The sequence below is a fragment of the Elephas maximus genome, chromosome 1, assembly GCF_024166365.1.
Source record: "Elephas maximus indicus isolate mEleMax1 chromosome 1, mEleMax1 primary haplotype, whole genome shotgun sequence".
Classification (NCBI taxonomy): Eukaryota; Metazoa; Chordata; class Mammalia; order Proboscidea; family Elephantidae; genus Elephas; species Elephas maximus.
The window spans coordinates 189130987-189147798 of NC_064819.1; the positions used below are offsets into that span (position 1 = coordinate 189130987).

General features: G+C 38.4%; 1 long non-coding RNA gene across 1 annotated transcript; it reads right to left on the reverse strand.

The window, feature by feature from the left end:
• Positions 1-4864: 4864 nt before the first annotated feature.
• On the reverse strand, positions 4865-7651 carry LOC126085075 (uncharacterized). Its single transcript, XR_007519167.1, has 3 exons — positions 7615-7651; positions 7149-7204; positions 4865-6121 (listed from the first exon to the last, which is right to left on the reverse strand). It is a non-coding gene; the product is annotated as an uncharacterized LOC126085075 (long non-coding RNA).
• Positions 7652-16812: the final 9161 nt, after the last annotated feature.

Here is a 16812-nt window from a genome sequence, read left to right on the forward strand (position 1 = left end):
ACCGATGACTGCCCTGATATGGAACACAACAGAGAACCCCTGAGGAAGCAGGGGAGCCGTGGGATACAGACCCCAAATTCTCATAAAAAGACCAGACTTAATGGTCTGACTGAGACTAAAAGGACCCCGGTGGTCATGGCCCCCAGGCCTTCTGTTGGCCCAGGACAGGAACCATTCCTGAAGCCAGCTCTTCAGACATGGATTGGACTGGACAATGGGTTGGAGAGGGATGCTGGTGAGGAGTGAGCTTCTTGGATCAGGTGGACACTTAAGACTATGTTGGCATCTCCTCCCTGGAGGGGAGATGAGAGGGTGGAGGGGGTTAGAAGCTGGCGAAATGGACACGAAAAGAGAGAGTGGAGGGAGGGAGCAGGCTGTCTGAGTAATTGGGAGTATGTAGCAAGGTGTATATAAGTTTTCGTGTGAGAGACTGACTTGATTTGTAAACTTTCACTTAAAGCACAATAAAAATTATAAAAAAAAATTGGTAAGTGCTATGAGGATGATGTAATAAGGGAAAATAGGAGACACATCTTTATGTAGAGATAGTGTGGTTATGGAAGTATTTTTGTGAAGGTAATGTTTGAGCAGAGATCTGAGGCATGAAAATGAGCTGGTCATGTGAAGATATGGGACAGCGTTGAACAGTCCAAACGGAAAACTCCTGACACCACGACAAGGGCTTGGTATAAAAAAAAGAGTCCAGTGTGGCTGGAGCCCAGTGAGAGAGGTAGAATGCTGTGTGAGATGTGGTTGGAGAGGGAGGAAAGAACCATAAAATAAGGACTCACTACTTTGTTCTTAAATCTGGATTTAAATCAGTGAATTCACTGATTAGATAAAAAGCCCTGAGAGGGCACAGGAAGAAGCATGGTATGGCTGGAGGCACAGAGACGTTTTCAGAACTCCCAATATTTGGAAGGGCTCATTGGTTTTTTTCTAGGGTCACTTACAGATCTTTTAACTATGCTTCAAGATTCCATGTGACTGAGTAAATAAAAAAAGTTCATTTGTGGCTTCCAGTGTTAAATCCATAATTAATTTTTGGCAGGTTTACTAGCAATAATAATATGAAGCACATGTAATGTACAAAATGTTCTCTATTTTCAACATTTTTGTAATGAAAATATTATTTCAGTCATGAGTCACTTAATGTTGACGATACGATCTGTGAAATAGGATGTTATGTGATTTGGACATTGTGCAAACAGCGTATTATATACTGGCAGTCCCCGGGGTTACACACATTTGAATTATGTAGAACTTGTACTTAAAAATGGACCACCATAAAGCCTATTAGACTAAAAATTTGAGTTAAATACATACACTGGCTCATAATGATGAATGCATGAGCTACTTTGCGATGCTCATGAAAACACTGCACAGTTTGGAAGTGATTCTTAAGTGTTACTTTTGCTATGTCCCATTCTCCAATTGAGATTTCTGAACTCTATTATAACCTTTTGGGACCGCGGACGTACATGCTGTCGGACGTTGCCCGAACAGATGTTATGTGGCACGTGACTCTATACGCATTTTATCAAGGAGTTAAAATGAGTTATGGAGTAGTTTAGTGGACTTGGCCAAAATGAATTCCTAATTAAAGGAGAAATTAGAATTGGATCTCTTGGTTCTTAGGGTCCCTTCTAAACAGACCCCTTCTTTTCTATAAAGGGTGAATCATCACAGAGAATAATGTTTAGCAGAACACAATTCTGGACATTTGGCCTGACTCATTTGGTGTGAACAAGATCACAGAGAGCAGTCACAGAGAATATCCAGTAAGGAATGTTTCAAGGCAAAATGGTAAGGAAAAAGCCAGCTGGCAAGTTCACCAAAAACTGAAAGTGGGTTATTATATAAATCTTTCTTTACTCTCATTTCTAGTCTTTCCCTTTCATATGAAGTGTCCAGTATTATAAGATAGATCAAGAAAAAAGGAAACTACTGGTCTCTTATGGTCCACGGTGGTGCAAATGGTTTGTGCTCAGCTAACCAAAAGGCTGGAGGTTGGAACCCACCACCTGCTTCCGTAAAGATTACAGCGGAAGAAACTTTATGGAACAGTTCAACTTGGTAACATATGGGGTCACAATGAGTCAAAATAGAACTTGATGACAATGGGCTTTGTTGTTTGTTTTAGCCCCTCACACCTACCTTACAAGCGGCAAGGTGGGAGGCTAGTACCTCTTTCCTATCCGCTCATATCTGTAAGTGTGTCCTTGTAATACTTCTTTCCATTTTAACCCTGTAGGCTAGCTTTGGGACGTCTTTTTTAGGTTTAGATCTTAAGCATCTGGAAAGAAGGAACTGCATCATCACCCATGGGTTTTGTGCAGGGTACGTCATGGGAATGCTTGGCAAATGTTTCGCCCGGCAAGGTAATTTAGCTTTTTTTTTTAACAAGCAATTTTAAAAGGGCAGTGACTACTTACTGTTGGCTCATTAGTTCATAAAAGTTTGTCAAATGAATATAGGAATCATACCTAAAGTTGAGTCTCAATGTGTTCAAGTAGATGCATGTGGGTTAGGGAACTCACATTGATCATAGATTGTTGTTGACTTAATAAAAAGGAGCATAGACTAAAGTATGTGTTAAAATAAAACTTCTACTTCTCTTCAAAAAACATTAACCGGAAGCTCAGTTGAATAATTCTACGTACTACTGCTATTATGGCATTATTTCTATGTCCTGTCGAGTTGATTCTGACTCATTGCAACCTGACGGGACATAGTAGAACTACCCCATAATTTTTCCAAGAAATGGCTCGTGGATTTGAACTGCCGACTTTTTGGCTAGCAGCCAAATTCTTAACCACTGTGCCACCAGGACATTAAATCTTTTTATATTAATTGGTCCTTCTGGCAGTGAAAATATGGAAACCTTACTTCAAAGTAATGCAGTGCATTAAAAATCCATCATTTGTTTGTACGTTAGCAGTTTGACTCTTTTCAACAGTCCATTTAAGTATCTACAGGTTCTTCTGCTGTATAAACTTTTGGGATATGTATGGATAATCACGGTGCTTTCTTCAAGTTCTTTAGTTTTTCCGTTTGAAACAAACAAAAACATATTCTTTATCTTGGCAATCAATTAGCTGTTACTATGAGGTGGAAAAAACAAAAAAACCAAACCCATTGCTGTCAAGTGAATACTAACTCAGATAGACCCTACAAGACAAGAGTAGAACTGCCCTGCAGGGTTTCCAAGGAGTGACTGGTGGGTTCAAACTGCCAGCCTTTTGGTTATCAGCGATAGCTCTTAACCGCTGTACCAGGAGTACCTCAAATTAAAAAAAAAAAAAAGGTTATGCATAAGATTTAGTTCTGAGCATAGATGGCAAGTTCAATGTGTATTTTAAAATATTTTGATTCTAATCATTTTAAATTTTAATAATAATGGCATAATTATTATTATTAAGTGGTATTGCTTATTTATTTTAAATGTCTGTTTGAGGTAGTTGAAACAAACTCTAAGATGAAAGCCATCAGCCTTCAATTTCTTCATTCTCCTCTAAAAACCTTCCCAATTGATCATGGCCATTCACGTTTACACTCATCCGCAGTTCCCACTAAGAAAGTACAGTGCTGAAAAGACATGTTTGAAAAAGTTTTTTCTTTGAGAGATACAAAATTTTCACATGCCATGCATCTTTGCTCTTTCTGCCTCTTCCTCTCTCTCTCTGTTTTATGAGTGGTAAAATCACAGTGCATGTTTTGTTATTTCAAGACCATGAAAAATATTCACTTATTAAACTGAACCAATTTTCAAATGCAAGGGTTTTATCAAAGAAAACAAAGAAGATATTAACATTTTTTATTAAGCTGGTTTTTATTGGGGGGGGATGGGGGACTGAAGAAAGACCAAATGCAGATATGCCAACTAACAATAAAGAAGTAAATATTTCTTTGTTTAAATCTTTTGATTGTATCATATATGCATTACACATGCATTTGAACTTCTTTATCATTCTGCTCCTTTGAAGACTGGAATACTTCACATAATTCATTTTTGTAAATAACTCTCTCAAAATACATCGTATCAAAAGTAGGAATGAGCTTCAACACAGTGCAGTAACACAGCAGGAAGTACTGTGGAGCCTCGCTAAGAATATTGTCAGAATTTGAGAGGGGTTTGTACCAGGCATGACGGAAAATGAAAAAATTGAATTTCTTGTACAAACTTAAAACCAAAACATCGTACAACCTCTCCGTATTTTGGACCAAACACGTATCTGTCTTTTTGGATAAAAACTACTGGATGCTCATTTTTTCGGTGAACTAAAAAAAAAAAAAATTTTTTTTTTTTTTAATCAACAGTGAAGCATGAAAACAGATGTGTTCCTGCTATTTTCATTATTAGGGAAATAAGAGCAGCTGTACTGGGCTTGTGTGCAAGGGAAGCTCTCAACAAGGCCTCCATACTCAGGGAGCTGGAAAACCTGGCAGTATAAACCAGGATTTACATCCTGAGCATCTTAAAAAATGGCCACTGGGGAAGATTCCTGGTCACTGTTCAGAGCTTTACTCTTTTCTGGAATTGTTAGTTCAGTTTATCTGGTATCAAAGCTCAGTGTAGAAACATATGATTAAGCTTGTTGTTGTTAAGTGCCCTTGAGGTGGCTCTGTTGCCCAGTTCTGTGCCATCCTCACAATTGTTGCTGTGTTTGAGCCCATTGTTGCAGCAGCTGTAAATCCATCTCACTGGGTTCTTCTTTTTCGCTGACCCTTCACCAAGCGTGATGTCCTTGCTGATTAAGCTAGGAAGTTATATGGTCTTAATTTGCAGAAAAGTAACAAGAAAGACTGTTTATGTCAGAACTAGTCTCTGTCAGAATTTGAAACTCTATCAAATGTTGCTTATCATATTTGAGGTGTGATAAGGACAAAATGATGATAGTGCTTGGATATAGCTCTGCTAAGACTATCTAGACAAGGAGGACTGAATTGGCCTTTTCCAGACACAATAAACTGAGTGGGGAATAAACCCAACATGTTTGGCAAAAGAAAAATAAATCAAAGTATAAAAACAGAATCTTTTTTTATATCCTTGCTGACCTGACGCTAACCAGATGGTAATTTTTTTTTTTTTTTTGCATGGAATTGGTGTCTTTTGTATGGAAGGGCTATTTTTGGCCCAGTTTGGACCAAAAAAGCCCAACTTCTTGTCACTGAAGTTTGCTTGTCTTATGCATTCTCTTCCTTTTGTAGGAGTCTGATGTTTGTGTTTGTGTGTGTGTGTGTGTGTGGCTATGTGTTCATACCGCCTTTATGGAGAGCAGAAGGAGAAGTTATCCCTTGGCAAAGGGAATAGAGGCAAAATGTGAGAATGATGCCAACGGATATCTCTGTGTTGATGTTTGAATTGATGTTATATTGGTGATTGGGGTCAGAAAAGATTAAAGAGAAGAGTCCAATTAAGGGGAACAGCAACATGTTTAACTCTGTTCTAAGTTTCCAAGCCCTGCATTTATTGATAACATCTTGAGAAATAATCTTTATGAGGAGTAATCAGATCCAGAATGAATATGATTTAAATAGGCTATAGATTTTTTTTATATATAGATTATTGGGTAAGCTACTAAGTTCAAGAAAGTGCACATTATGCTTTACAATAGAGGTGAGATGCTTTCTTTAGGTAGCTGTGAGAGTAGCTCAAAGCTGCAGTCTTAGAATCTACAAGTTAGAGAAGCAGCTGCAGGTGTTTCTAATAAGAAATTAAATTCTGTAGTGTCTTCTGTTGTTAGGTGCCATCAAGTGGGTTCTGACTCATAGAGACCATATGTACAACAGAACAAAACACTGCCTGGTCCTGCGCCATCCTCACAATCGTTGCTATGCTTAAGCCTATTGTTGCAGCCACTGTGTCAATCCATCTCTTTGAGGGTGTTCGTCATTTTGTTGACCCTCTACTTTACCAAGCATTATGTCCTTCTCCAGGGACTGATCCCTCCTGACAACATGTCCAAAGTATGTGAGATGTAGTCTTGCCATCCTTGCTTCTAAGGAGCATTCTGGTTGTACTTCTTCCAAGAGAGTGTCTTCTGTAGTGGCATTTATTTTCCCACACGCCAGAACCTCTTCTTTTCATGGATCTCAAACACTCAGTTTATGAAGTAGGCTTAAGAAGAGAATGAAGAAGAGGAACAAATTTAGGTATGGATTCCAAAAAGCTTTGGCATAAATTCTGAGACTCCTGCCCATGCAAACAATTGTGGAGAGCTACCCAGAGAGAAATTTTCTTTCCCAGGTAAATATTTTTGATCCTATAAGCTCTGCTCATATGTTAATTTTGTAACATCCCCATTCTCTCTTTCTCTACTCTCTGTCTCTTTTTTTCCTTTTATTTCAGCTTTAAATTGGTGCTGTTGTTGTGAGTCAATTTTCCACTCATACATACTCAGAGTATAACTGCCCCATAGGGTTTTCTAGGCTGTAATCTTTATGGCAGCAGATCATCAGGTCTTTACCCCATGGAGCCACTAACCAAAAAAAAAAAAAAAAAAAAACCCATTGCTGTCTAGTAAGGACCCTATAGGACAGAGTAGAACTGCCCCCAGAATATTTCCAAGCCTGTAATCATCATAGAGGCAGAAATTGGACTGCCACATCTTTCTCTCCCAGGGCACTGGTAGGTTTGAACTGCTGTCCTTTTGGTTAAGAGGCGAGCTCTTAATCATTGCACCACCAGGGCTTTTTTTTTGCCACCCAAAAACAAAACAAAACCTATTGCCATCAAGTTGATTCGAACTCATAGCATCCCTAGAGGACAGAGTAAAACTGCCCCATAGGGCTTCTTAGAAACAGTTGGTGGATTCGAACTACCGACTTTTTGGTTAGCAGCCGGAGCTTCTAATCACTGCACTACCAGGGCCCCCTAGATGTCTCAAAAGGGCATGTCTTCCTCTTGCTCCTTTTCCCTTCTCTAGTTAGTAGAAGGTGGGGATTAGGGGAGTGATTGACCTACTACTAGATAGAAGCCATCTGCTGTGAAGATTGTTGTTCTTAGGTGCCATGGAGTCAGTTCTGACTCATAGGACATTATTTACAACAGAACAAAACAGTGCTTGGTCCCCAGCCATGCTCACAATCGTTGCTATGTTTGAACCCATTGTTGTAGCCTTTAAACAGTGTGATGCTATGGTTACCTTTTCTATGTGCCTCATGGTTTCCTGCTCATGACTTCAGCATTTCTAGCCTCTTTCTGACAAAAAAAAAAAAAACTATGAGTAAGTTAATGACTTGAAATAGTTTCATCTATTAGCTCTGTTTTTTGCTGATACATGCAAGCACTATTACTTCACCTGGCCTGGCAGTATGACAGATATTTGGTGGATGAAAATGTTTTACCATGTATTAAAAACAAATGTATTTACAATGTATTGTAAAACATTTTCATCCATCAAATGTCTGTCATACTGCCAGGCCAGGTGAATAATAATTGTGCTTGCATGTATCAGCAAAGAACAGTGGTAATAGGTGAAACTACTTCAAGTCATTAACTTACTCACAGCTTTTTTTTTTTCTCTCTCAGAGAGAGGCGAGAAAGACTGAAGTCATGAGGAGCAGCACAGAATGAGGTATGTAGGAAAGGTAACCAGAGCATCACGCTACCTGTTTAAAGGCTGCAAGAATGGGTTCAAACATAGCAATGATTGTGAGGACGACACAGGACCAGGCAGTGTTTCCTTGTGCTGTACATAGATAGGGTTGCTATGAGTAGGAACTGACTCAGCGGCACCTAAACAACAACAAAAACAACATCTGTTTAAATACTGAAAAAGCAAAGTCAGCATATCTACGCACTTGCGCGCACACACGCACACAGTATGGCAGACGTTTGATGAATAAAATATCTTACGATGTATTTTACTCTTTTAAGCATTTACTCTTCTAAGTAGTGCCTTTATTAATGTCACATCCATGATAGACTATATATTTTAAGGCAGTAAACAGCTGAGATTTAAAAGTAAGCAAGTTGGTCTATAGACAAGGTCAGTCAAAGCCTCTTTTGTCATTAAGCCTGTGTGTTGCTTAGGGAAACATACAAGAGAAATGTGCATAATATTTAACAAATACTAAACCAATGTGGTTTTATCCATCTTGTCCATGAACCATGAACCATGTTCCATCACAGTATTTCTGTTGAACTGACACTTCAGGCAGAAGGAAGACATGCAGTGGTGAAAGTCTATGCCACAAAGTAGGCAGCCAGCCCAACCCCTGGGTCCAGTGGCTTATATGCAGAAAAAGGGAAAGAATATATAAGACAAAGGTAAGAGGGAGAAATAGTCAGACATGGAATTTTCATGGAGGTGTCCAGGAAGAAAAACCAAAGGCAGAAGGTTTCTGTCTATAAACCCCACTGGGTCCCTGGGGCATATAAACAAAGTGGTCACACAAAAATATGGAATGGCCCACACCAGGTAAGTGGGTGGAGTGACACAGACAGTCTGAGACAGAGTTTTGTTTGCCTCCTGGGCCTCCCCCAGGTCCTATGTACTGTAAATGCTGACTTGACAACCCAATCCCTGGACAAGCCAAGCAGACTCAACCACAAGTTTATTAAGCACAGATGTCAGCAGAATACACCAGCAGAAAACCTAAGGATTGGTCTGAGGCAACCATAGCTCACTGGACCCCAGCCAGTACACAAACAAAGCAACATAGGATGGTACTAAAGGTATGAGTTATGGAGCTAGGATGCCTGGGCACCATTCTTAGTTCTGCCATTTGCAATGTGGTAATTGTGCACAAATAGCATTGCCTTTCTCTGCCTCAGTATCCCCAACTGTAAAATTGAAGAAATAAAAGTATTTGCCTCACAGAGTTGTTGTGAGGATTTAATTAAGTTGAACTGCCCCATAGGGCTTCCAAGGTACCTGGCAGATTTGAATTGCCGACCTTTTGGTTAGCAGCCAAAATCTTAAACACTATACCACCAGGGTTTCCAAATTATGTAATGGACAGAATCAAATTAGAACAATGCTGGGATTATAATCATTATTCATTAAATGTTGGTTGTATTATCAAAGAACCAGCATGAGTGTAGGGAGTCTCCTTTCCCTATTACCATGAAGTCATATAAATCCCTACATTTTCCTTCCCCAACTTGAGAAAAGCAAGAGTTTGAGGATATATGTGTAAAGATGAATTAACTATACCAAAGCAACTGAACCAAATGTAAAAAGATGATTTAAACCACTAAGTTTAATTAAGTTTTAAATTGGACCATATTACATGTAATTTCTATTTTCCTTGCTACCTAGCTGGTGGGGTTGGGACAGGCCATGAGTAACTAAGAAAAGAGGCTGTATTTGCTTTATATGTTTACACTGTAGTGTGGGTATATGGCTGGTCCTGGGTCCAAGTAAATAAACAAACACTTTGTGATAGTGATGATTTGTGACACCCTAAATTTTTTTTTTTAATTGGGTAGAAACATGTATAATGGCTAGGAATGAAGGAGTAACATTACAGGCCAATGAAGGAATCCCTGGGGAAATGACATTGGGGTTTAGACCTGAAGCTGAGAAGGAGCCAGGCTTACTTTTATCTAGAGAAAGAGCTTTTTCAGATAGATGGAACAGCAATGCAAAGGTCCCACAGCCAGAGTGAATTGCTATGTTTTAAAAATAGAGGGAAAGCCAATGAATGTGACCAGAGTGTTGGAGATGGAGGCACATGTCATGGAGGGATTTACAGACTACTGTAAGCAGTTTGGGTTTTATTCTAAGAGTAATGAGAAACTACTAGGTGTTTTTAGAAATCACCTCTCTGTGTGTAAATGAGTTCTAAGGAGACACAAGTAGACGAGAAGTAGGTTATAAGGCAACCCAGATAAGTGAACATGATAGTTCAGATTAGGGTGTAGCATTAGGGATGGAAAAAAGTAGGTGGGTAGAGAATATATTTTAGTAGTGCCAAGATGCCACACGAAGCTCTGCTCATGCATCAGATGTGAAGTTGAAGAATGAAGGACAACTCCTGGATTTTTAGTCCTAGCCTGGTTAGATGAAGGCATGGACCCTTTTCTGAGATCATGAGGAGGTTGGCTGCCAGAGAAGGGAACAGTCATTAAGAATTCTGTTTTGAACATATTTTGTTCAAGGTTCCTAGTACACAGCCAAGTGGAAATCTCAAATAGTCAGGTTGTATGAATGAGTTTGGAGCTCTGAGTAAAGACCAGGGCTTGGGCACATAACTGTATTTGTTATCAGCCACCTAGATGCATTTAAAACCATGGGACAATGAGCAATCATGAGTAGAGAATATAGATAAAGGAGGGAAGAGGGTTTAGGATCTATTTATGATGAAGCAAAACCAAAACAAAAACATACAAACAAACAAAAAAAAAAAGTCTCTCCACCTTTCTATCAAATATTTGTAAATGCACTGGAAACTATGTGAAGAATACAAGTTAAATTTATAATGTTGATTCTGTGACGGGTATGTGATTAGAGGTGGTTGAAAGTGAATATTCACTTTTTGCATATGCTTTTCTGTATTGGTTGAAGATATATGATCTGAATATACTAATATATTTCTTTTGCCATTAAAGCAAAACATGCAGAAAGTGTCAGAGAATTTATAGACAATTTAGAAAATTATGCCAAACAAAAAACAAAAGATAAGAAATCATTCCTAATCCCATGTCTCCAGAGAAACCAGTGTTAACATTTCAGCATATAGTCATCTGGACTTTTCCTGTATAAATATATTTAGGTATAGATTCTTTAATATTTTAACTATTTGTACAAACAGTACTTCCCAGACTTGTCCTATTAATTTTCATTCTAACCCAAAGTAATCTTTTCCAAGTTTCCAAGTTTTGATACCACGCATATCTCTAATCCAAACTAAAATGCTGTGTACCATACTTCTCTACATTGCTCCTCTTAGGTGCTCTCTAAACTCGTGACCCCGTTGCTGTCGAATCAATTCTGACTCATAAAAAAAAAAATAGTGAAGCTCAAATTCAATGTATCAGACTTGAAATTTATTAGTTCCCCCAATCTCCCACATTCTGAGTTTTTGTAACACCACTCTCCACCAAACCAGAATTTTTAGGCAGATTTTTATCACTGATATATCCCATTGCCTCACTCTCCATATGTAAAGTCCCCATATTGTAGAGATTTTATATACTGTATATCTCCCAAATCTAAACTCAGCCATCCCCCTTGTCACTGCTTCAGTTCAAGCCTTCAAAAAAAAAATTTTTTTTTTATTGTGCTTTAGGTGAAAGTTTACAGAGCAAATTAGTTTTTCATTTAACAATTAATACACATATAGTTTTATAACATTAGCTGCCAACCCCACGAAGTGTCAACACTCTCCCCTTCTCTACCTGGGGTGTCCTATTTCCATTTGTCCAGCTTTCCTCTCCCCTCCTGCCTTCTCATCCTTGCCCAGGCAGGTGTTCTCATGTAGTTTCAGATACATGGTGTGCGTTATTGCTTGTTTTATAGGCCTGTCTAATCATTTGGCTGAAGGGTGAGCCTCAGGAGTGACTTCAGTACTGAGTTAAAAAGGTGTCTGGGGGCTGTACTCTTGGTGTTCAAAATACTTTTGATTATTGTGGCAACCCTTTCTTTTCTTGCCCTAACATAATCTGATCTTTTTAAAAGAGTAAACCTGAGTATGTCACTCTCTTAATTACAACATTCACCACCTTCATGACAAAAACTGAACTCCACAGTATGGTACACAAGATATTTCTTACTGAGGCCTCCTCTACCTCATTGCTTTGTATCTCAACATTTTCCTCACTGTGTCCTCAGCTGTAGTTACAGGGAGGTACCTGCAGTTTCCAGAACACACTCTTGCCCAAAATTTATCCACAGTTCCTGATAGAATAAATCCAAACCAAACGCATTGCCATGGAATTGATTCTGACTCAGAGACCCTGTAGGACAGAGTAGAACTGCCCCATATTTTCCAAGGTTGTAATCTTTATGGAATGAGGGATATCATTGCTGATGTCAGATGAATCTTGACTTGAAAGCAGAGAATACCATAAAGATGTTTATCTGTGTTTTATTGACTATGCAAAGGCATTTGATGGTGTGGATCATAATAAACTGTGAATAGCACTGCGAAGAATAGGAATTCCAGAACACTTAATTGTGCTCATGAGGAAACTGTACATAGACCAAGAGGCAGTCCTTCTAACAGAACAAGGGAATACTATGCGGTCTAAAATCAGGAAAGGTGTGCATCAGGGTTGTACACTTTCACCATACTTATTCAGTATGTATGCTGAACAAATAATCCGAGAAACTGGACTATATAAAGACTGGGGCACCAGGACTGGAGGAAGACTCACTAACAACCTGTGATATGCAGATGTCACAACCTTGCTTGCTGAAAGTGAAAAGGACTTGAAGCACTTTCTTATGAAGATCAAAGACTACAGCCTTCAGTATGGATTACACTTTAACATAAAGAAAACAAAAATCCTTACAACTGGATCAATAAGCAACATCATGATAATCAGAGAAAATATTGAAGTTGTCAAGGATTTCATTTTACTTGGATTCACAATCAACACCCATGGAAGCAGCAGTCAAGACAAGACACATTGCTTTGGGCAAATCTGCTGCAAAAGACCTCTTTAAAGTGTTCAAAACCAAAGATGTCACCTTGAAGACTAAGGCGCTCCTGACCCAAGCCATGGCGTTTTCAATTGCCCCATACGCATGTGAACGATGGACAATGAATAAGGAAGGCCAAAGAAGAATGATACTTTTGACTTATGGTGTTGATGAAGAATATTGAGTATATCATGGACTGCCAAAAGAACCAACAAATCTGCCTTGGAAGAAGTATGGCCAGAATGCTCCTTAGAAGCAAGAATGTCAGACTTTGTCTCATAAACTTTGGACAGGTTATCAGGATGGATCAGTCCCTGGAGAAGGATATCATTCTTGGTAAATTAGAGGATCAGTGAAAAAGAAGAAGACCCACAATGAGATGGATTGACACAGTGGCTAAAACAATGGGCTCAAGCATAACAATGATTGTGAGGATGGCTTAGGACTGGGCAGTGTTTCGTTCTGTTGTACATACAGTCCCTGTGAGCTTGAGGGCTTTAGGAACACTATATTTCACTACCTGTGGATGGGACTAAAGATGAGTTAGTGAAGCTGAAAACAGTGACAAGAATAAAATTCAGGAAGAAATTTCATGCTGAAGGGTGATAGTAATAACTTTGATGTAGCCACGGGAAATCTAAAACAGAAAGTCACGTTACTATAGTCCAAGGAAAAGAAAATATATCTGCTTCAAACAGGTTATCAATAAAAAAATCTATATTTTTACATTACACCAAAAACTGTGACTGGTTTTTTCTGGTATTGTTTTCGTAGCCTCAGTAGAAAACAATTTACCTTTTTAGAGGCTCTTATAATTTATTATATATGTAACAGCACTTTCCATTTATTGTAACTCAAAACCCAATGTAGTGGCTTCTATTTTTGTCACCTTGAATTATGAATGAGTCAAAAATCTCTAAAATAGCGCAGAATGGCAGTAGCCACTAAGCAGGACTTGATGACAGTACCTCTCCCTCCCCTCCAATAAATGTGCTGGAAATTTAGACAGCACGCAAACAGAACCCCCCGCACCTTTATTCGATAAGGACACTCACTGTGGTGAGGTGGGTTGAGATTCATTTATGTCCTCCCCGTGCTTCTAAAGAAACAGGAGCAATGGTGTGTCAGAGCCAATAAAAGGTGCTCAGAAACAGTTCACCCGGTTTCCTTTCACAGGGAGCACACATTTGTGACTAAAAGTGTATTTGACTTTCTAGGGGAAAAAATATCAAGATACTATTCTTTATAAGGGAATTTCTCGTAATTAGATTCTCTATTTGTAAATGAATAATACACTGGGGTTTTATTTTTTTATTTTTCCTGGTGAAATGTTATAGCTCTTGAAAAGGTAGTTTATAAGTTCTTACAAGTAGAAACGAAAAAGAATATACCAAAGAGTATGCACTAAAACAGGAAATACTTTTAAATGTTAAGCCAATCATCTATTTGAACAATGTGTTGTTGTTTTTACTATTATCTACAAGCGTTTAGTGATTTTTCTATGTGACAAACATCAGAAATATTCCTCGTCTCTTCTATCTAGTCTTTCCTTACTCTATTCTTCCTGATTATATTGCCCAATTTCTAGAAATTGTAGGATAAAACTTTCATAGTATCAGTTAGCTTTTGTTTTTTAACATTCAATAAGCACTTAGTTTCTTTGATGTGCCTTTCAATAAAGAAGCTGTATTTTCTTTATACATTTTGATTCAATTTTTTTTTAACTGAACTTAGATTTAAAAAACAATCTAGCACTAAAATAAAAGCAAGATTTCATTTTTATCATAAACAGCAAAAGATTGATTCATATAAACTACTTCAGCTACAGAGTTAAGCTTTTTGAGCCTAGTTGTATGAAGTCTTTCTAATAACTCTAATGACATATAAGCCTTTGTGACCATCACCTGTATGTAGTTCAAGTTCAGCCTTTTATAGGTGCAGGGAGGGGGGACAGGGAGTGGGGAAACGAGTTGTAATTGTTTTGGGGGGGGCATGGGTGTATGGGAACTATTGCATAAATAATGAGTTTTAAATGTCATAGGCAAAACTATGGTTATTTGTTGCTACGTAAAACTCTTCCAGGCAGAGCTTTCCATTCGTAGAGCAGAATAAAGCTTGTTGTAACATCTCCTTACTTGCATTTAATCATTGTATTTTAACTAATGATTTCTAAGCATTTTCAGATGGATTAGTGTCTTCAGAGCAGGAGACTTGCTCTTTCTGTATTCATTACCCACGCAAAGGCCAAATGTTTCAGTGGGTTAATTTTTTTAGAAAGACAGGTATAATTGTTCATTGCGACTCGTAATTTATTCCACTTAAAAAATATCAAGATAACTTTCACTTTGGTTTTTGCTCCGATAAACCCCACGCTTCCCATTTGATCCTAAATCAGAGCCTCTTTTTCACAAGTTTTAAACAGATCTAATTCCTGACAATTCAATGCAACACCTTGAAGTTTACCATGGTGGATTTCTGGTACAACACGATCACTGTCGTATCACCTTATTCAGTTCACTGGAAGTCAGTCTTCAGTAACCAAACTTCCAACAGGAAGTCAGATTTCTCCAACCCCAGTCAGGCTTCAGGGAGAGAGTCCTTTACTTCATGAAAACCTTCGGGAACCTCCATTTTAAAGTCTGTTGCCATCACTCTGAGCCTACCGATTTACTATAACCCATCTGCTAATGATTTTAAACAACAGTACGCATTCAAATGAATTTTATATAGAGAGCTGTTTCCCCCACTCCTACAAATTATTTTCTAGAAATATCTTCCAAACAACCGGGGACAATTTGGCAAGAGCCAGTTGTCAAAACCAATCTATGAAAATGGAGGAATAGGGTTTAGATAATGTACATTTACCCAGGTTTTACTTTTACCTAAAGGAAAAAACAAATACATTTTTATTACTTTAAAAGATTTTACTGCTTTAGGCCTATTTTTTTTTAGCACTTTTTTTTTTTTTTTTAACCCATGCTGTTTTTAGTTGTCATTGAGTTCATTCCGACTCATGGCGACACCATGTGTGCAGAACAGAACTGCTCCATAAGGTTTCTTCAAGGCTTTCACTTTTCGGAAGCAGATTGCCAGGACTGTCTTCTGAGGACCTGAGTGGACTAGTTGTTGAGTGCTTAACTGTTTGTATAACCTAGGAACCCTGCTGCTTTTGCCTTTTTAAAGACAACAATATAGAGGGAACCTCTGGGAAATTAACTAGGTATATTTAAATGTTAACTCAGCCAGCTATTTGAACAACCATTTAAGACAGCTAGCTATTGCATGGAAACCCTGGTGGTGTAGTGGTTAAGTGCTATGGCTGCTAACCAAAGTGTCAGCAGTTTGAATCCACCAGGTGCTCCTTGGAAACTCTATGAGGCAGTTCTGCTCTGTCCTATAGGGTGGCTATGAGTCGGAATCGACTCGACGGCACTGGGTTTGGTTTTTAGTTTTTGGTTTTTGGCCATTGCATACTGGTTAGTCACTCTGTACTGTAGATACTAAAAATTGTACCCATCAAATATATAATAAGACTCTAAGACTCAAGAAGAAGAATAAATAGTTAGGGAAAATTTGAAAAACTCAATTGATAGCATTTAAACCGGCCTTGGTTGGAATATATTTTAATAAAGTAGTGTTTGTAAAAAAGATTGGTATTACCAAGGCCAAGAGAAAAAAATATGGCCAGGTTGATGTTCAAAAGTAATAATACCTGTAACTTTAACAAGCTCTGATGTAAGCTTCACTGTCAAGTTGCTGAAAAAATAAAAAATGACTCAGTCTCCAATTACAGGACAGCTAGTAGCCTGTAGCAATCCTAAAGATGAGAGAGAGAGAAAAAAAAAAAAACAGGATTAACGTGTCACTCTCCCATGCTACAGAACCATGGGACCAGCAAATCCCCAAAAAGAGGGAAACTCACACAAGGTCACTTGAGATTAGGCATGCAAACTAATGTCCTTAGTCATTGTTCTGAGGGGTCCTATGATTGGGCCTGAAGCCAACATGCTTCAGCCAACAAAGCCTCTCAATTAGGTACAGTCCCCATGCCAAGTTCTCCAGTAAGAACATGTGAAAGGGCTCCTTTTGACTTTTGATCAAATCCATTTAAAAGCTTTGGCATGGGACCCTGAAAATTACCATTAAAAATATGTCTGGAATGTCTCCTACCTGAGAACTAAAATTAGATACTTGTTCTTACTATAGAACCTATAGT